The following is a 20,345-nucleotide window of genomic DNA, read 5'->3' on the forward strand; positions in this document are numbered from 1 at the left end:
ATTGGCCCGAATGCTGAAAGGGCTCAGCTCATTTGTATTCACTCCCCATTCAGGCTGGGGATGACTGTCGTCAGATGCCATGTGCAATCTTTTCTCGGTCTGCCATGCTATCGAAGTTGTGGAACCTACTTTAACTTAAATCCCTCCCCATATATTTTCCCCAATATATTTTCTATTTTATGCTATTTAACTAATCATCTACCTTCAGCAACCAGCCTTCATTACAGAGTACTGTTAACATCACACTTTAGCTTGTTATTCACACCCTTGGTGTCTTCTGAATTCACATTTCCTCTGGGTTTCCTATTATTCTTACAACTGTCTGCTATCTCTCTACAAATTTGTTCCTCCAGATCCCACTAAGTATTGGGTGGCCAGCAATAAAATCCTTTTAAGATGATGATCCCTTTCTTATTCCTCAGATCCGCCCATAAATCTTCAGTAGATGTGCCTACCAGCCTGTCCTTTCTGAGCACTGCCATGACATTTTCCCTGACAATTAATGCCACCCTTTAACCCTCCAGGTCGAACTGTCTCTTATTTACAGGTTCCACCTTCCCTGGAAGGGAGCCCAATGATCCAAAATCTAATACCCTCCCTCTTGTATGATCTCCTTAGCCACATATTAAACTGCTTCCTATTTCTGGCCCCAGTACCACTTGTCATGAGATTAATGACTAATAAAGATATACCATAATGTCCACGTCCCTTTTTTTCTCTCAGTCTGCCATGCTATTGAAGTTGTGCAACCTGCTGTCTCTGCTTTAATTTAAGTTCCTCCCCATCTATTTTTCACCAATATATGTTCTATTCAATGCTATCAAACTGATCATCTACTTTCAGCAACCAGCCTTCATTACAGAGTACCGTTATCGTCGCAATTTAGCATGCTATTTACAGGTTTCTGGAACACCCTTGTTGCCTTCTGAATTCGTGTTTCCTGTGGGTGTGCTTCCATCAGTTCTGATCAGATCTGGTGTGGCTGGTTGGTGTGCACCTCTTAAGTTTTCTGTAATTACATGGTTACTGGGTACACTTGACTCTCCGGTCTGTCTGTGGGAACAACAAGAAGGTGAGAAATATGGTTTAACCTGGCTGCCTCACCCAATCCCCACACAAAAACAAGTGTCACTTGTTAAAAGCACCATCTGAGGTCCTATCCATCTGACAACAAACCCTGCCCTTCCAAGCAGCAGCCTCACAATGACTTGGTCACCTGGCCGTGGAAGGTCTATCTCCTTTGCCTCTGGCTCTCTCTGATCAGCGATGTGCTGCTGTTGTTTTGGTCGGTCCTTCAACACTTTAAGCTGGTTACAAAAGTCTCTCACATACTGTGTCATTCTATTCCTGTAAACTCCAGGTCACCACAACTTGTAATTACCACATAAAGGAGTTGCATTGCTCGCTCCATGAATAATTCGTAGGGGCTGAGACCCAGCGTGGAGTTGCTCGCAATCTCATCAGGACTCCTGGTAACCCATGTCTTTCCTGTCTTGGCCTTAGTTTTGGCTAAGGCATTCTCGATTGTATGGTTCATCCTTTCTATCATTCCTGAACTCTGAGGGTGGTAAAGTACGTGGAACCATTGTCAAATCCCTAGCAGCTGGCACAGTTCCTTCATCACTTTCCCAGTGAAATGCGCTCCTGATCCGAATCCATGTGGACTGGGATTCCCCTCCTTGGGAGGATTTCCTGAACTAGAATCCATGCAGCAGTGCTGGTGGTGCAGTCCCTTGTTGGGAAAGCCTCTACCCACCGGGTGAAGTGATCCACGATCACTAGACAGTAGCTTTTCCTCCTGCTTTTCGGCAGGGCCCCTGTGAAGTCCATCTTGGTGTTTTCCCAGGGTTCCTTCGGCTGTGGCTGATTTGCCAGCTGTAGCTTCATGCCCTTACCAGGGTTATACTGGGCACAAGTGATACAACGGCGGCAGAATTTCTCAACATCCCCGCCCACTACCAGTCCTGCCGGAGGGTTGTGATCATGCTCTGCCTTCCCTGATGCATCGCCCCATAATATAACTCCAGTAGTATCTGCCTAATGCATGGTGGGTCACCGCGACACCTTCCTCCCTGTGTGTCCAATCGTATCTAGTCCCTCTGCTGCCCCCTTTTCCTCCATTTCTCATTTGCTTCTGCCCCCACCTCTTCAGATAATTTTACTAAACTGGCTTCTGTCATTTCCTCCTGCACACTTGCAATCTGAGTTGCCTCTTGTTCCTCTGTTGCCTTCTTTACACCGACATCTGCCCACTCATTTCCTCTCTGCTCTTTACTCCCCCCTTTCTGGTGAGCTGTCACTTTGATGACTGCTACCCCTGCTGGCAGACTCACTGCTTCCAGCAGTTGTTGCACTGGGTGCCTGTGCTGAATACCTGCCCTTCTGCTGTTGGTGACTGCTCTCAGCCTCCCCGTATTCAGCAGCTACACAATGGTATGGGGTGTGTGTAGCATCAGTTGTCCCACCATCACAACAGGCTCACTTACTCCCGCTGCCCACACGGCACAGTCTACAGCTGCTTCCCAGCGGGGAAGTCTTACTGCAACGGGTGTCTGCTTCCTTGAGTAATAGGCCTCTGGCCTTCCTGTGCCCCCATGGTCCTGCGTTGTAGTGCCCTCCCTCACTGGAGCACAATAAGTGAAAGGGTGAGCATGGGTGCAGAGATGAGTGCTCTCTGGATTATCTGTAAAAGCCTTTTCCTCATCTGGCCTCCATCTGACCTCCTCCAGAGGTGGCTTCCCTCCTTTAATGAAGGCGTGTTTCAGGGCCCTACGGTGGTAATTAATTAGATCCATTAACTTCCTCACTCCCCTTATCTTTACCGAGCAGGGGCATGAAGCTGATTGCTAAATATCTGTCATGTGACACGTCCTTCCACTCCTGGGAAATGGTGTAACCTGGGTACTGTGCAGATGGTTTTCCTAGCTGAGCCTTGTGTGAACTGATTTTAAACCCCTCGTCTTGCAGTTTCTCAAAAACACTGGCTATCGCCCTTAAATGACCTGCTTCACCTTCCAAAGCATTAGTAGGTCATCTACATATCGTAAACTGATTGACCGGTGGGGTGTTAGATTGAGCTTTTCCGAAGTCTGCGCCATGACCTGATGAAAAATGGCTTGGCTATTGTGGAATCCTGGGGAGTCTGGTCTACATATACTGCTGCCCACCCAGGGTGGAGGCAAATTGGTCTTGGGTCTCAGGTGCTAATGGGAGCCCCCAGAATCCATTAGTGATATCCAGGACTGAAAAAAACTTTATGTTCTGGAGACATGCCATTCATGATTGTTGCAGGGCTCGGCACGATGGGATGCAATCTTGGTGTGGTCTGACCAGGAATCCTGACGTTTTTTACTTGCCATACAGGTGAGTTAGTAGTTGACACAGTCTCTCTGAGTACCCCCGTTGTTTTATTTCCTTCACTTTACCCCAAGCAGCTGTCAGTGCGGCTACACCGGCTATGTTGTGTTCTCTGTTGGGTGTACCTGTTCGCTGCCCCTAGCCTGTCCATATTATTTCTCCCTTTCCTGAATCTATAATGGTCCCTGTTTCCTTTAGGATGTCTATTCCAGTGATAGCACCCTCATTATTTGGCCAGATCCAGAAATACACTGGAAGCTGCAGTCTGCTGATTTTGAGAATTAACAACTTGCTTTTTTCTGCTTTCACTGTTTTCCCTCCTACACCCGTAACATAAGTAGCCTGTCCGGTTGTTGGCAAGGGTAGGTCAATTATTGATAGTGATACCCCTATATCAACTGTCATAGTTCATTGCTGGCCCCCTAACAGTTCTGTTGGGTACATCTGCAGGTCACAGTGCTGACCACTGTGTACATTCACAGTCACCGCCACATCTTTTTCTGACCTGGAAGCCGTCTTCACCAGCTCTATGATCTGATCAACAGTCAGATTGGTCAGACTGGGACCGAAAGGGTGAGTGATTGCGAGTCTGGTATGACTTTCACCTGTTTTTTCTCTCCTCTTTTTTGGACACCTATAGGCCACAGCTGTAGCATGTAAACTCCACTACCCTCCCACGTCTATGCTAGCTGTAGTGTTCTCGTGCAATGTGTTGAAACTCTCACTAAACACCAATTTAAACCGGAGCCAATGAAGGCAGTCGTAGTAAGGTTAACCATTTATTGTTCACTCTTCCACATTAACATCGTATGGTGAAAACTGCTGATAAAATAATACAAACATATACAGTGTGTTTCACTCTTGAGACCACGCACACTCTTCTTTTAGCGAGTGGCCTCAGATGCCCAGGGGAGGGAGGGGTTTGCGTCAAACTGCCGCCGGGCTCGAGCTGACCCCGCGTTTGAAATTGAAAAGCCGCCATGCGCGCCGCTCCAACCGCCGCTTCCTTTAACAGAATCCGCGTTAATATTTTTAATTCAACATGTCTACCGTCAGATGAACTTACGGCGTTGCTTCTATAATGTTTCTTTATGGGTAGAAACGGAGCTTTTCACGTTCATGCTGCACGTGCGAGCCCCCACCTATCCTCTTTCTCCAAACCAGATGTTACCCAACAAGATGCGGCGAAACCAGAGGTGACGTCATCACATGCCGCGATAGACCATAGACAATGAATTTTACCTCTGTTAAACTGCAACGTAGTTATCAACCTTTAACTTTAACTAGAAAATAATTACAAACAAATTATTTAAAGCGGAAATTTAATAAAATTAAATAAATGCCTTAAGGGCAACACACTCCCTCCCTGACCTTTGTAAAGTCACTATGAACATGGTATAGAACTTTAGTCTCTAGATCAGTTTTTAGGTAGAAGTAGAATGACCTCTGCAACTGGTTTCAGGTAAGTTTTCACATCACCTTGGTCAATAGTTTTTAACTCAACCTTCCTGACATGTCCATCCCTTCCAGGGAATGTGGCAGTGATTCCGGCCATTGGCCAGCAGTTGTGGGCAATCTGCTTGTCCCTGAGCAGGACTAGATCTCCAACTTGAAGGTTCCTGCGAGGTGCTGTCCACTTCTGTCTGTGCTGCAACAAAGGTAGATATTCGTGGCTCCAACGGGTCCAGAACTGACTTGCAAGAGCCTGAAGCTGTCTGCATTGCTTTGTGTACAAGTCCTTGTCCGAGAAGTCTCCAGGTGGAGTGGGAGCTCCTGCCTTCTGCGTAAGGAGCATTGATAGTGAGAGTATGAAGGGGTTTTCCAGGTCCGAAGACACAGGTAGGAGTGGTCATGCATTTAGAATGGCTGTGACCTCTGCCATTAGTGTGCATAGTACTTTGTGGGTCAGGCGTATGCTTTGGTGCAGAAACATTGAATCAAGGATTCTTCTGGCGATGTCTATCATCCGCTCCCAAGAGCCTCCCGTGTGTGAGGCGTGTGGTGGGTTGAATTCCCAGTTGCATCCCCGCTCACTGAGGTACCCTTGCACACTTTTGTCCATCCCAAGCTTCTTGCACGCTCCAACAAGGTTTGTTCCGCAATCGGATCTTAACTGTTTTGCAGGGCCTCTTAGTGCAAAGAAGCACCTGAGAGCGTTAATGCAGCTGGATGGATCTAAAGACTCAATGACCTCAATGTGCACAGCTCTCGAACTCATGCAGCTGAACACGATGGCCCACCGTTTGCTCTCTGCTTGTCCTCCTCTGGTGCGTCTGGTGGTGATAGTCCAGGGACCAAATACATCAAGCCCCGCATACGTAAAAGGAGGGCAGGCTTTGAGGAGTTCTGGTGGGAGGTCCACCAGCTTCCCTCGCAGTTTGCGGCAGCTTACACACTTGTGGAGTACTGAATTGATTAGTGTTTTGCCTCCCAGTCCCGCTGTCCTGATTGCTCCTTCCGTCAGGTGATGGACTGGATGCTTTACCTGTTCAGGACGATGGCGTGTGAACAGTAAGGACATGTTGCTGTCTTTGGGCAGGATTTACTGGGCTCTTTTCTGCAGCTGAAAGGTGAGAGTGTGTTAATTGGCCTCCAACGCAAATGAGATCGTTCTCCAGGATTGGGCTGATTTTCCTCAAAGGGCCGTTCTTTGGTATTGGTTTATTAGCTTGGAGTGCTGAAAGTTCCTTTGCAAAGGCTAACCTTTGAGTTGCTTTACGGATGACATCTTTTGCCTTGGCCAATTCGTCTGGACTGCGAGGTAAGCCACATTTGTGCCATCCTTTGCATTTGCTATTCTGGGGTGAGCATTTGTGGGATCTGGCGATGTGGATGAGGAATGCAATTCCTCCCACTAAGGAGTTCAAGGTGGAGAACCGCTGAAAGCAGTCAGTGGTACATATTGATTCTTCCAGGTAGGTGGCACAGGTTTGTATTTGTGGCTGGATTTCCCAGTCGCTTTCGGGTTCAATCAGCTCAAATGTCTCGCTGGTTTGTGTTTTCTCTGCTGGTGGCTGATGCAGGAAGGAGGGTCCAGTGAACCAGGAAGTCTGCACCAAACAGGATGCAGGTAAGGATCTTTATGTGTGGTCTGCAAGGTTTTCCTCTGTAATGCCATTGTGCGGGCTTTGAGGACAGGCGGATGCGTTGAACTCTATTGTGAACGTACACGTAGAAACGTTTTGATTTGTTATAGATATAGCCGAGCACTACTTTGCTGTCTGTGTAGAACTTGGTGGCATCTAGCTCTTGGTCTAGCTCGTCCTGGATAAGATCTGCCATTTCCACAGCTGGGACAGCTGCGCACAGTTCAAGCCTTGGGATTGTAGGCTCAGACTGAGGTGCTAGCTTCGCCTTGCCAGTTACAAATCCTACTTCATCTTGACCACCTTTCCGAACTACTTTCAGGTAGGCCACAGCACCGATGCCCTTGGTTGATGCATCCGAGAACACGCACAATTCTCTGTGCGCGGCCTCAGTGAGTGAGGTCACAGTGTACCTACGTGGGACATGAAGCTGTTTTAAGTCTTGAAGTGAATCTCTCCAAGCTTCCCATCTGCTTAGCTTGTCTTCTGGTAGCGGAGTGTCCCAGTTGGAGGTCAGAGGAGCGCCAGTAGACTTAGGGGATCAAAAACACTGTTGACAGTGGAGAGAACTCCATGGTGGGTGAATGGTTTGTTCGTGGTCGGCACGGAGAATGTGAATGTGTTGGTCGTGATCTCCCAAAGGAGACCCAAACTCCTTTGTGTGGGTATGGTTTCTCCACCTAGACCTAGGTCCTTGATTGCTGGAGCACAGTCATCGGGTGGGAAGGCCTCCATGACGGCCTGACAGTTTGATGTGAACTTGTGCAAGCGCGGGGTTGACTCAGCAAGTGAGGCCTGTGTTCGTCGGAGCAGATCGATTGCCTCAGCTTCTGTCTGTACCGATATCAAGCCATCATCGACGTAGAAGTGTCTTTCCACAAACTTAACGGCGTCATCGCCATGCTCCTGTTCTCCCTCTCTGATGGCCATTCGCAGCCCGTAGAGGGCCACGGCAGGAGATGGACTATTGCCGAGAACGTAGACCTTCATCCAGTACCCACTGACTTCCTTGTTAGTGTCATTGTCCTTGTGCCATAAAAAACGGAGGAAGTTGCGATGGTCTTCCTGCACTAAGAAGCAATGGAACATCTGCTGGATGTCTGCTAGGATCGCGACCTTCTCCTTTTGGAAGTGCAGCAGGACCCCAAGGAGGGCATTATTAAGGTCGTGGCCTGTGAGGAGCACGTCATTGAGGGAGATGCCAGCGCACTGGGCACTGGAGTCGAAGACCACTCTGATCTGGTTGGGCTTTTGTGGGTGGTATACCCCAAACGTTGGGAGGTACCAGCACTCCTCATCGTCTCTCAGCGGCGGCACTACCTCAGCATGTCCATCAGCGAAGATCTTCTCCATGAATTCCATGTGCTGTTGCTGCATCTCAGGTTTCCTTTTCAGGGTTCGTTGTAAAGACATGAACCGGTTGACTGCCTGCTGTTTGTTGTTTGGCAAGCACTGGTGCAGTTCTCTGAATGGTAGTGGGGCAATCCAATTGTTTGCTTCATCTCTAAACACCTTTGTGTCCATTATTTTTAAGAAGATGGCACCGATGGAGCAAGTTTATTAACGTGCTCAGTCTGAGCGAAGACTGACTGTCCCAGTGTCTTCTCAGTTACTTTACTAAGCTTGTTAAAGTTTTGTTGTGCTTCCTTAATGCACATGAAGCTTGTGCAGGGCTGAAAAATTGAATGGTGGCCACTCTCTAGCACATTAGTCTTGAGCGTGTTAACTGTCAGTTTGTGTACTTTGCCAAGGCACACCTCCCCTATCACCACCCAGCCCAGATCCAGACATTGGGCGAAGGGGGCGTCATGTGCTCCATTGACCTGCTACCTGACTTTGTGCACCTTAAGAACATCTCTTCCGAGTAGCAGGAGTATTTCTGCTTCTGGATCCAGTTCTGGGATGTGCTTGGCAATGTGCTGGAGATGGGGCTGGTGTAGCACTGCGCTTGGCGTCCGAATCTCGGATCGGTTATTCAAGATCTCATTGCACTCTAAGAGTGGAGGGAGACAGATGACAACTTTGCCATCATGCCATCCTGCCATATGTTTCTGCGATGCCAGAGCAAGTTCTGAGGTAGTATGGGAATGGACTACTCTCTACACTGAACAACTCCAAGAACTCAGTTCTGACTAGTGAGCGGTTGCTCTGGTCATCCAGAATTACATAGGCTTTGATGGCCATGTCTTTGGCTCCCTTAGGGTATACCTTACTGAGGCAGATCTTTGAGCACGAACGGCTTGACCGACCTGGACCTCAAACTTCTGTGCAGCTCGAGCTGACAATAGTTGTATCAGAGTGATCCTCTCCCTCCCCGCCGTCCTCTTGTGGGAGTGGAGGAGACTTGGCAGTTTGTGGTGACGGGCCGGGATGCATGGCCCCATCGTGATTAGTGCTGTTGCATTCCGAGCACTTTACGGGGAAGGTACACTCTTTAGCGAGGTGGGAAGTAAAGGAACAGCACTTAAAACATATTCTTTTTTCCTTGAGAAGGGCCTTTCTTTCATCAAAGGGTTTGTTTCTAAACATTTTGCACTTTTTGAGGGGGTGGGGTTTGTTGTGCAATGGACAATTCTTGCTAGGGTCATCGTTGGTTGCGGAGACTTCGGTTTTATGCACTGAGATGGGTTTATTGATGTTAAAATTGTTCAAAATAGAATTGACCAGCTTGGTGACAATAGTCATTGAGTAATAGTAATTGTGTTATGGTGCTACCTTGATTCATGAAGCTAGGGTCGTTTCGCCTCTTCGCCTCCTTGCACACAAACCTACTAAAATACTCAAAGGGAGGGAATCGACCACCGTTGTCTTCCTTGTACCCTGAGCCAATAGACACCCAGCTTTCCTGCAGCCCAAATGTAAGTTTGTCCACAGTTAGTCCAATTCCACGTGAAGTATAGACAGGCCAGTTAAATAGCCATCTTCTTTAGCATCTTCAGCCTCCCTGAGTAAACCTCCAAGTTCTCATAATTTAGTGTGGTCCTTGGCTGACACCCTAGCAGTCCTGAAGTCTCTCCCACCCTTTGTGTAAGGCTAGCATGGGGTTGTTGACGTATACTGAGCATATGCGTTTCACCTGTTCACTTGATTCCTTTCCCAGCCATTTAGTCATAAGGTCCAACTCTTGGGTGGCTGTGAGCTGGACTCCGCCGGTGGCACTGGTGAATGAGGAGTACCACGCATGGTAATTTTCAGGCTTATCGTCAAACTGGTACAGTCCTGAATTGACGAGGTCTTGTTGCGCTAAATACTGTGCCAAGGGTTCTGCTGCAGGTGGTGTGCTAGCTGGGGGAATATGTTGGGGGACAGATGACTGAGTGTGTACATTCATGATGGGATTTGATGTTCTGACTTCAGCCTTTGTCTCTGATCTCGCCGGATCTGGTAAGTTTGGTGTTGGGAAGCATTTGTAGTCAGCTCTTTCATACTTGAGTTTGTGGCAAGGTTGCAATTGTGAGTTGTCTTCCCCAGGTGGACTCGATGCAATGAAGCTTCCCTGTGATTTCACAGGAGATGGGACGCCAACAGACAAGTATGGAGAGGGAGAATGAATCTGCAGGTCAATTTGAGATTGGACATATTCGCTGGTGCGTCCCAATTTGGCCCATTCTGGTATAGATTTTCCTGTTTCATCTAGAACGTGCATTTCTTCAGCGTTTTCCAACACTTGTGCTTCCTCCGCGGCCGCATCAGCTTCTCATTGTAGCATCAGCACTTCTAACTCTGTATCTGTCCTTGCCTTTTCCTCCTGGTTTTCCGCTTCTCTGGCAGCCTTTTCCATTTTTAGTTTAGCCTCTTGGTTAGCATATGACGCTCGCACCTTGGCGGCTTCTGCTTTAGCTCTGGCAAGGGCAGCACACTTACTGACATCTACTGCTTGGCGCTGGATGCAAACGACTTGGTGCTCGATCGCGAAGCCATTGTACCACTTGTCGAAACATCTGATGATTCCGCCTTTTCACTGTAGTGTTCTCTTGCAGTGTGTTGAAACTCTGACTAAACATCAAGTTAAACAAACATATACAGTGTGTTTCACTCTTGAGACCACGCACACTCTTTTCTTTTAGCGAGTGTCTTCAGCCGCCCAGGGGAGGGAGGGGGGTTGCGTCAAACCGCCGCCGGGCTCAAGCCAACCCCGCGTTTGAAATTGAAAACCGCCACGCGCGCCACTCCAACCGCCGCTTCCTTTAACAGAATCCGCGTTAATATTTTTAATTCAACATGTCTACCGTCAGGTGAACTTGCGGCGTTGCTTCTATAATGTTTCTTTGTGGATAGAAACAGAGCCTTTCACATTCATGCTGCACGCGCGGGCCCCCACCTATCCTCTTTCTCCGAACCGGAAGTTACCCACAAGGCATGGTGCAACCGGAGGTGACGTCATCACATGCCGCGATATACCATAGACAACTAATTTTATCTTTGTTAAACTGTAAAGTAGTTATCAACCTTTAACTAGAAAATAGTTACAAACAAATTATTTAAAGCAGAAATTTAATAAATGCCTTAAGGGCAACACACTAGCTATTCCTTAACTTGTGCCCTGGGGGCCGGCAAACAAAACAAATCCTCTGGGACATCACAGCACTGCATCCACTGAAGACACTTGATGATTTCTCTTGCACTTCCTTTGGTCTATCTCACTGGCCCATGAAACTATTACAGACTAGGCAGAGTAGCTAAACCCCACTGCTATCCCTAGATCTAAAACTTCCTGGTGGGCTATGCTCAGGCCTTCCTTCATCATTTTCAGGAAGTTTTCGTCCCTCCCTGGATTATCCAACCTGGAATACTCCTCATACGCTCAATGTTTACTTTCTACATAATCCCTGGCTGTCTCATCAGCACTTTGAATCACTGCCATTATTGTTCCCCAGTTACTCTCACCTCCCCCCAGCTGCTGTCTCACTTGCCCATTAAAAGAGTGATATTTTTCTTCATTGCTGGCATTCCCTGCAGTTGCCCATGTACCATCCCACACACCTGGGCCACAGATTCTTCAGGCACTTTGCTGTTACCAAGGAGTGTATATCTTTACGACGCATCAGGAAAATGTCAAACATTTCCTTAAGCATGCACCAGAATTATGAATTGACCTCATGCGATTCTAAGTGAGGGCAACTCTGACAAGATACTCTGTTTCTCCCCAGGGTTGAAGAGCTTATGAATGGCCATAATCAGAGTCAGCGGTTGGCTCAGCTCATTAGCATTCTCAGCCTGAAATTGCTATCCTGACAGATATATCTGGGTAAAACCTATCCCTGAAATATCTTCACACTATTACCCACACTACGTAAAATTTAAATGACGGGTACCAGTTAAGCAGCACATTTTTAAAACTGCAGAATATGTTCTCCACAATCTGCCACTGTTGAGCATGAGAACTCACGATGCCTGCTGTATTCCTTTGTATATCACTCACAAAACAAATATGCTAAAATAGAGCTCCCCAAATGACTATAGACACCCCCACTGTGGCGTCCCGAATCATCGGTAACCACCCTTCGCAACTGGTGGCTCTGTCTCACCAAATTAACACATGAAGTTTCGTCTCTTACATTAACACAATAAAAGTAGTGTTTAGATCTACTTTTATATCTTCCAGTTCAGCTCTACGTGTTTGTGTACCACCAACACAAACAGATCGAAGTGTGAGTGCTGATTTTTAAAAATACTCACCCACTTGGACTGCTGAGATCATTGGCCACACGACAGGTCGCACAGAGGTGTCTCACTCTTGACGCCACATGTTGTTGCGTGAATGAAGACTCCAGAGAAAAGTACCGTAGGGACAAAGCAGCTTCTGTATTCAACAACACAAGGTACAGCAGGCATCATATGGATTAAAGGTCTGGCCAGCCCTCTGAGGGGCTTCACGTTTTATGTGCCAAACAGACGACAATGCTTTCTTTAAACTACACACAAACTTCTCACCTCCTGATGCCCACCCACGCCACGAATATCCAAATGGATTTTAATCAGCATTGCCTGGACTGGGAATCATGGCTTTTCGGAACCCATCGTTCAGAGCTGCACTCCAAACTAAATCCACCATACATATTCAGATGTGAAGACTGGTAGCCAAACTCATTAGCTAAATGTAAATATGCTAAACCCAAAAATTGTTTGCTGCAATATTTTGTATGCACAAATGCATTCCATCTTGCCCAAGAGTTTCTTTTCTAAGTACGATGGTGATCATTCCTAAAAAATATATCTCCAATAAATGTTTGCAAGTTGTGTCATATTTTGGTATTTAATTTTCTTGCTTACATTTTAATTGCAGTTGAAAGGTTTAAAGGGGAGAAGTGGCCCATGACTGAAAGAATGGCAAAGGCAGATGCTCATAACAATATAATACATATCATACACACGAGGTTCTGTGCGGATGCTGGAAATCCAGAGCAACACACACGAAATACCGGAGGAACTTAGCAGGTCAGGCAGCATCTATGGCATTGAATACAGAGTCAACGTTTCAGGCTGAGCCCCCTCTTCAGGACTGAGAGGAAAGGGAGAAGACGTCACAATCAAAAGGTGGGTGGAGGGGAAGGAGGATAGCTGGAAAGTGATATGTGAAGCCAGGTGGGTGGGAAAGATCAAGGGCTGGAGAAGAAAGAATTTCATAAGAAAAAGTGTGTGTTGACTCTCTTGAAGCACTAGATGGAGTAAGTCACACTTGACTTTGCTCTGTTCTTTTTTTCATTTATTTACCACCTGTTTAGTATTCACATTGAAGTGTTTACGATATTTTTGTATACCTGAATTTTGACTTTTAATTTTTGGAAATGGCAAGCAGGGGGAAAAAGGCACAAACCGAGAGCGAGGAAGCCGACAGTGGAAATGGAGGAGAAGGAGACGACCCTAAACAGCCTAAACAGGCACAACCGGCTTTGGAAGTTATATCCAAGCTTCTGGACAACAAACTTGATAAATTTGATAAAAGATTTTCTAATCTCAAGATAAAGTTAAATAATATTGATGATCAACTCGGAGCAATTAAACGCGAGAATGAAAAGCAACAACAATTAATTTCAGATCTTGATGAAAATGGTAGGCAAAGAGACCGCAGATTGAACTCGTTGGAGAATAAATTAATCTCGACCACTCAAACACTGGAACAGTATACAGCGAAGATTATTGACCTGGAAAATCGCAGTCGCAGACAGAATTTACGGATTATAGGACTTTGTGAGGACGTGGAAAGTGGCGATCCCACCAAGTTTTTTGCTCAATTTTTAAATGGAGGTATTCGGTACTGAAGTGTTTTCTTTTTTTTTTCTAATTTATTTTTTTATTGAATTTCATTATCAAACAAGCATTTCCATAAGATGTATTTCAGATACTGTAATATATATCATATAATCATATTTGTCAAATCTCCACATAATAGTTATCTGAGGTATACACTTACAGAAAGGAGAAGAAAGAAAGAACAATCGAAAGAAGAAAACTATGTACAAAGTAGGGAATGATCTCTTTTTACAACATATTCATTGACTTGTGAGAATAAAATCAGGCCTATGAGGTGTTATGTAGTTAAACCATTTTCTCCAGTATGAATAAAATTGTTCCAACTTATGATTAACAGATGCTGTTACCTTCTCCATTTGGTAAAAGTCCGTTGTAATTTCCATCCATACATTTAAAGTTGGGCTCTCTTGAGATAACCGTTTCTTGGTAAGGGTCTTTTTACCAGCCACCAGCAGTACATTCATTAAATATTTATCTCTTTTCAACCATTCTTGATGTAAATACCCAAAATATATGGTCTTACTTTCTAAGGGTATTTCACATTTAAAAATGTCTTATAGGGCATTGTATATCCCACTCCAATAGCCTTTGATAATGGGACAATCCTAGAAAATATGATAATGGTTTACATTTTGATTTCCACAATTTCTTCAGCAAACAGGGAGGTTACTATCATAAGGAGATTTCTGAGAGGGTGTAATAAAATAACTTATTAAATTTTTCCATCCAAACTCCCTCCATTTCTGTGAACTGGTACACTTCCATTGATACCTCCATATTATTGTCCAGTCTTCCTGAGATATTATTACTTTACTTTGTCGCCAAACAATTGATACTAGAGCGTACAATCATCACAGCGATATTTGATTCTGCACTTCGCGCTCCCTGGATTACAAATTGATAGCAAATATTAAAAATTTAAATTAAATTATAAATCATAAATAGAAAATAGAAAAGGGAAAGTACGGTAGTGCAAAAAAACCAAGAGGCAGGTCCGGATATTTGGAGGGTATGGCCAAGATCTGGGTCAGGATCCGTTCTGCAGTCTTATCACAGTTGGAAAGAAGCTGTTCCCAAATCTGGCCGTATGAGTCTTCAAGCTCCTGAACCTTCTCCCGGAAGGAAGAGGGACCAAAAGTGTGTTGGCTGGTGGGTCGTGTCCTTGATTATCCTGGCAGCACTGCTCTGACAGCATGTGGTGTAAAGTGAGTCCAAGGACAGAAGATTGGCTTGTGTGAAGTGCTGGGCTGTGTTCACGATCTTCTGCAGCTTCTTCCGGTCTTGGACAGGAAAACTTCCATACCAGGTTGTGATGCACCCTAGAAGGATGCTTTCTATGGTGCATCTATAAAAATTAGTGAGGGTTTTAGGGGACAGGACAAATTTCTTTAGCTTTCTCAGGAAGTAAAGGCGCTGGTGGGCCTCCTTGGCAGTGGACTCTGCTTGGTTGGTCCAAGTCAGGTCATGTGTGATATTGACCCCGAGGAACTTAAAGCTTTTGACCTGTTCCACTTGCGTACCACCGATGTAAATTGGGTTGTGTGGTCCGCTACTCTTTCTGAAGTCAACAACCAATTCCTTCGTCTTGCTGATGTTGAGGGATAGGTTATTGTCTTCACACCATGCCACCATTATCCCTCCTTCCTTCTCCCATTTTGTTTTAATGTATGAAGTCGAATGTGTTTTAAGATTTGGCAGACCCTTATACACGCTTGAAATTATTTTACTACCGTTGTCTGAATTACATGCTTTTCTAAATTGCTCTATCAGACATGTACTTGCCTTGGTTACATTTTTAAAAGTCCTATGAACATACTGTTGCATCTGTAAGTACCAGTAAAAGTCTTGTTTTTCTAATAAGTGTTTCTCTTTGAGCATTTCAAAGCTGAACTGTGTTCCTTCTTTCATTATATTGCAAATAGCTGTTATTCCTTTAGCTGTCCAGTCCTTAAATCTAGCATCCAGTTTATTCGGCGTAAAATCCGAGTCATATGCACACCATCTAAGAATTGCAATATCTCCCTCTAGTTTATATTCTTTTATAATAGTTTTCCATAATTTAAGAGTCCATTTCACCCACGGGTTGTCAATATTATTTATTTAACTTTGTAGGCTGTTATCAGCCAAAATTGCCTGTGTGGGGATGGAAAGTATCCTCTCCACAATGTTTTTCCATTGAACGCCATATGATGGGTTGCACCAGCATATCACAGCACTCAACTGTGCTGCAAAATAGTAATCTCTAAGAGAAGGTAGGCCCTATCCCCCCTTTTCCTTGGCGAATTGCAAAGTTTTGAGACAAACCCTAGGCCTTTTACCTTGCCATATATATCTTGATAGCATCTTGTTCCATTCATTGAATTGATTTTGGTTAGTCTCTATTGGTAGGGTCTGAAAGAGATATAGTAGTCTGGTCAGTATATCCATTTTAATAGATTCAATCCTTGAACTGAGACCAAGAAAAGAAATTAGGTTCCATCTTGCTATCTCTTCCTTAATTTTTTTATATATAGGCTGATAATTGCATTCTGATAATTTTGCCAAATCTTTTGGCATAATGATGCCCAAATATTTGATGGACTCTGTTTGAAATGCCCAAGGATATCTACTTTCAATTTCTCTTGGTGGGCTACAGTTATATGAAAGTTGCTGGGTTTTATCTATGTTGAATTTGTATCCTGATAATTGGCCATATTGTTCAAAGGGATTGCATCAATCGAGGTAAAGAGTATGTTGGTTGCCCTAGCTAGATCAAAATGTCATCCACGTAACAGGCCAATTTATGCTCTGTTCCTTTCATAATAATTTCCTTGATACCTTCATTTTGTCTGTTGTGTTGAGCTAATGGTTCCAGATATAATGCGAAGAGTAGCAGTCACTATGCACAACCCTGCCTCGTGCCCCCTTCTAGGGTAAAACTATTAGATAAATATCCATTGATTTTAATCCTGGCAGTAGGATTGTCGTACAGTGCCTGTATAGTTTTAATAATTGTGTCATGTAGACCAAATCTATGTAAAACTCTGTAAAGAAAATTCCAATTAACCGAATCAAATGCCTTTTCAGCATCCACGCTTATCACTATTGCTTCAATTTCATTTTTTAAAATATGATCTATTATGTGAAGTGTCCTTCATATATTGTCTTGTGTTTGGTGTTGTTGTATTAAACCTGTCTGATCATTATGTATCATTGTAGGTAGACACTCTTCTAATCATTTGGCCATGATGGAGGTAAATATTCTATAATCCACATTAAGAACAGATATTGGTCTAAATGACCCACATTCTGTTTTATCCTTGCCTTCTTTTGGTAGAGCTGAGATTATCACCTCCTTCCAGCTGGGTGGCATTTGTGCCTTTCTCAGGGCCCAGTTCAGTGTGGGGAGTAAAATAGGAATTAACTCACTTCTAAACTCTTCATACCACTCTGCCGTATATCCATCTGATCCTGGAGACTTGCATAATTTAAACCTACTAATTGCAGTTTTTATTTCAGCTTCAGTTACGTCAACAGTCATCGTTCTACTTTGTTCTTTGCTTAAAGTGGGTAACTCTAAAGAATTCAGGAAGGTGTCAATTTCGGTTATGCTTCCCCCGGAACTTTGGAATATAGAGTTTTGTAAAACATTTCAAAAGCTTCTTGAATTTCACTTAGCTTATTTTTTATCACTTTTGTTCTTGGATCCCTTATTCTATGAATTGTATTTTCTGCTATCTTTTTTTCCAGTTTCCACGCCAGTATTTTCATAGATTTAGATCCACTTTCATAGTGTCTCTGTTTCAGAAACATTAATTTTTTTCTAATTTCTTCTGTAGCCAAACTATTAATTTCATTCCTAATTTTTAAAATGTCCTCTAGTGTATCCTGTGCCAAACTCAATTCGTGTTTTTTTCTAGTTTCTTCAGCTTATTTTGTAATTCCTCTAATGTTCTATTCCTTATTTTTTTCTTATATGAAGATATCGCTACAATTTTCCTTCTTAAGACAGCCCAGAGTATCCCATAGAATGGGAGGTGAAACCTCTCCATTATCACTGAATTCTAAGTAAAGACCAATTTCTTTTTTAATTTGTTCCTTAAAATAGGGATCATTGAGTAGACTTGAATTTAGTTTCCAAATCGTATTCTTTGGTTGTAGGTCAAAACCAACAGATAAATATATAGGTATATAGTCACTTACATCTATTGTCCCAATTCCACAGGTGATTATTTTGTCTCTATCTTTTCCAAACGTTATGAAATAGTCTATTCTTGTATATACGGAATGGGGGGCAGAATAATGAGTGTAATCCCTTCTGTCGGGGAAAAGACCCTCCATATATCAACATCCCCAAAAAGAGTGTTAACTTCCTTATGTAAGGACTTTGTTTCATAAGTTTTTCTATTGGAAGAGTCTAACTTTGGTTGTAATTGTACATTTAAGTCTCCCCCACATATCAAGAGACCGTCTGTTTCCGTTACCGTAATATTAGTAATTTTCTGGAAGAAACCAATATCACTTCCTGGGGGTGCGTATATATTCAATAAAGTAACTGGATTTCCATCTATGTTCCCGCTTACCAGAATATATCTGCCCTCCTTATCTCCCATTTCCAATACCTTTGCAAAATTTAGCTTACTTGAGATGAGAATAGCAACTCCTCTTCTATGTCCTGATTTATATGAGGAGAAAAACAAATTATTGAAGCCCATTCTCTTTAATTTTCCATACTTATTATCACTTAAGTGAGTTTCCTGTAAATCCACTACATGGGCTTGTTCTTTTTTCATTTTTGATAGAATTTTACTGCACTTGACTGGATTCAACAGCCCATTGACATTAAAAGAAATGAATTTTACTTTGTCCTTAGCCATGTGTATTTATCTGTTAGTATATCATTGAAATTTGCAGAATATAACTTCATCAATCTACTCTGTGAACAAATAAGAGCCAAGAAATGCGAATAATAAAAAAAAAGGTAACAAAGTTGTGATTCCAAGGCTGGGGCCTCCAGATGACCCTGGGTTGGGCTGGAAGAAAAGTCTAGCCGTGGGGGATAGCCCCTCCTACCTGTGGGTTGAGGGCCCCCATTGCAGTACCTATAAAAGTAAGTAAAAAAAACTATGTCCATTTCACAGAAATGATTTCCTCGTGTATTCCTCCCATGTATATATTCTCATTTAGGTGGGGAAAAAGGAATGAATAAATGAATTTTTAAAAAGTGTGTAATATAAAATCCACATTATAACATGTATTTCTCGAGATAGGTATATCACCGTCTATTTTTGCTTCCGTTTAGTTTATCAACACTTTTAAAGTTAGCCAAACCTTATGGCTCTTCTGGAGGAGGTGAGGGCTGCCCTCGAAGAACTGACAGTCTCTACCTAAAATCCTTCTCTCATCCTGCTCCCATCCCCTGCTTTCTAGATTCTCTTACTATTTCCCAAGCAGCTCAGGACAACTGCTCAGCCAGACTTTCCCTTGGTTTGACCACACTAATGGACAGTCCTCTGTTATTCATGTCTGTAGTCGCCTCCTCCACCGTCTCGTACAGTCGCATCCCTTCTTGGTAAAATACCCTCAGTTTAGCAGGGTACAGGGTTTGGAATTTAATCTTTTCTTGCTTTAATATTCGTTTCGCTTTGGAATATTCCTTCCGTTTCTGTAGGACTGCTGGGGGGTAATCATGATCGAAGTATATTAACTTCCCGTTCCAAAACACCCTCTTCTTACCCCAGGCTCTTTGTAGAATCTCCACCTTGCTCTTGAATCGAAGGAATTTAAGTACTATTGAGCACTGTTTACTTTGTCTGTCTCTGGGAGGCCACTGGTTGAGCGAACGATGTGCCCTCTCAATTTCAATCTCCACAGTCTGGGGAATCTCCAGTGCTTCCCGCAGCAGCTTGTCTACAAAGTCCATCATCGACAATCCCTCCGCTCCTTCGGGAACATTATAAATCCTGATATTTTTCTGTCGCGATCTTACCTCCTGGTCAAGCAATTTACATTCCTGTTGATTTAATATTTTTATCGTCTTACTTAGTATCTGTTCTACGTTTTGCATGCGATCTTCCACCTTCTCAATTCGAGTCTCTGCCACCGCTATTTTCTGATTGACGTTGGTGAGCTCTGACTTTATATCATTGAGTTGCTGCTTTATATCTTTTTGGACTTCCGTTATCTCTTCCAAAATCCTTATCCTATTTGCCGCTTCGCCTGCACGAGGCCCATCGTCAGCTTCGTTGCCACGCGCACATGTAGGAGAGCCGCGCGCTGTACCCCTCTCTTCCATAGGCTCCACAGTGGTGCTTTTTTTCATCTCCATTCTTTCACCCCATTCTTGCCCCCATTATCAATTCAGATATTTTGAAAGATCTTATACTTGATGGATTAACGGGCAAAATATGCGTTTTTCCGGAGGAGCTGTTGATTTAAGCTGCCATTCTGAATGATGACGTCACCGGAACCTGAATTGTTTTCTAATCCCCCTATACCAGACTGCGCTCATCACTCGTTAAACCTCCGAAAGATTTAAATCCCAGATCCGTTGTTCTACAATTCCACTATGTGCATACTTAGGAGCATTTAATTTGGGTTGCACGTCAGAAAGGAGTGATTAAGCATGGGGATCTCAACTTTCGTTTGGTGGAAGATTTTAGTCCAGAG

At 43.9% G+C, this 20,345-nt stretch overlaps 2 long non-coding RNA genes across 3 annotated transcripts in view; one reads left to right on the top strand and one right to left on the bottom strand.

Moving 5' to 3' along the window:
* LOC140188377 (uncharacterized) overlaps positions 1-20,345 on the top strand; it is a 106,986-nt gene that overhangs the window by 85,635 nt on the left and 1,006 nt on the right. The window contains exon 4 of one of the 2 annotated variants that reach the window (XR_011883293.1): positions 13,240-13,789. The exons of the other annotated variant lie outside the window; for it this stretch is intronic. This is a non-coding gene — a long non-coding RNA (uncharacterized lncRNA). Of the gene's footprint in view, positions 1-13,239; positions 13,790-20,345 lie in introns of those variants that run through there. 2 annotated transcript variants of the gene reach the window in all.
* LOC140188378 (uncharacterized) overlaps positions 894-20,345 on the bottom strand; it is a 45,833-nt gene continuing 26,381 nt past the window's right edge. Inside the window, exons 2-3 of the long non-coding RNA XR_011883294.1 lie at positions 12,123-12,246; positions 894-1,053 (exon numbers count right to left, since the gene is read on the bottom strand). This is a non-coding gene — a long non-coding RNA (uncharacterized lncRNA). The remainder of the gene's footprint in view (positions 1,054-12,122; positions 12,247-20,345) is intronic.

This window comes from Mobula birostris, chromosome 26, assembly GCF_030028105.1.
Source record: "Mobula birostris isolate sMobBir1 chromosome 26, sMobBir1.hap1, whole genome shotgun sequence".
Taxonomy (NCBI): domain Eukaryota; kingdom Metazoa; phylum Chordata; class Chondrichthyes; order Myliobatiformes; family Myliobatidae; genus Mobula; species Mobula birostris.